Source organism: Phytophthora infestans, genomic scaffold, assembly GCF_000142945.1.
Source record: "Phytophthora infestans T30-4 supercont1.39 genomic scaffold, whole genome shotgun sequence".
Lineage (NCBI taxonomy): Eukaryota > Oomycota > Peronosporomycetes > Peronosporales > Peronosporaceae > Phytophthora > Phytophthora infestans.
In genome coordinates this window covers 1,353,574-1,354,718 of record NW_003303720.1, presented here as the reverse complement: position 1 = coordinate 1,354,718, position 1,145 = coordinate 1,353,574, and positions in this window count along the sequence as shown.

Genomic DNA, 1,145 nt, shown 5'->3' with positions numbered 1-1,145 from the left:
AATTGCATAATGCTGCCCCATGGGATACGCTGACGACCACGCCGGTGGACCCAGTTAGCTTCCGAAGTGACGTTGGTGGACGTCTCAGGTTGTTCGTTCGTGCCTTCCGCGATTTCGTTTCCAAGCACCGAATTGCCATATGGGAGGGCTCCCATTAGTTCCCTGTTTCTCGCACCCAGCTTCGGAGTTCGGGATGGCTGTCGATCTTCAACAAGCAGCGCGGCAACGGACGCAGTCATGCCGGTCGGGATTGAAAGCGGGTTCTCGTGATCCTCGTACTGGCCATCTAAGACGGTTGGTGTGACGTGGATATCTTGTTGGATCCATCCTTCTTGCACCTTCCCCGACGCTGGGATAAGGTAACGTGGTTTTCAGGATCCGTATCATGTCAAGCCAGCTTGGAGGATCCCAACTTCCACCGCCCAGAGCCTAAGAACTTATTGGAGGCTCTGCAAGAGATTGACGAAGCCGAGCCTTGGCGCATCCAATTTCGGGGGGGGGGGCTAGCCAGCATCCAGGACACCAGATCCACCGTCTGGCAGGCAAGTTTTTCAATGTTCAGCCCCAGACCACCTGATCCCTATCACTCTTTCACGCCGCGCCCCCAGTTCCAGTCGTCGTGGATCCGCTTCGTAGTAGTAATTAGCGGCTGGAAGCTGGGTCAAGCTAGCCTTTTTGCATAAGCTATCCTAATCCACTCTCCGTCACTTGAATATGTCTTTAAAATTCTCTTGTTGATTGAGGAGCTATGTCAGAGTCTGCCGACATACACCTGGATCCGGGCTGGATCCACCCTTTCAGCGTACGCCTGGATCTGGGCTAGATCCACCCTTGTAGCGTACACCTGGATCTGGGCTGGGATCCACCCTTTCAGCGTACGCCTGGAACTGGGCTAGATCTATTCTTTCAGCGTACGCCTGGATCTGGGCTAGATCCACCCTTCCAGCATACACCTGGATCCGTACCAATTTTCTGGATCCGGGTTGGACCCGCGCTCGGATTTGGGGCCGGATCCACTTCTTACGGGCGAGTCTCAGTTAGACCAGTATTGGTCCGAGCCCCAAAAACCTCGCATTTGGTTCGGGCCTCCTTTCCACGTAAAAACGTCACTCTTTATGCATACAACATTGGACCTCTTGCTCCTG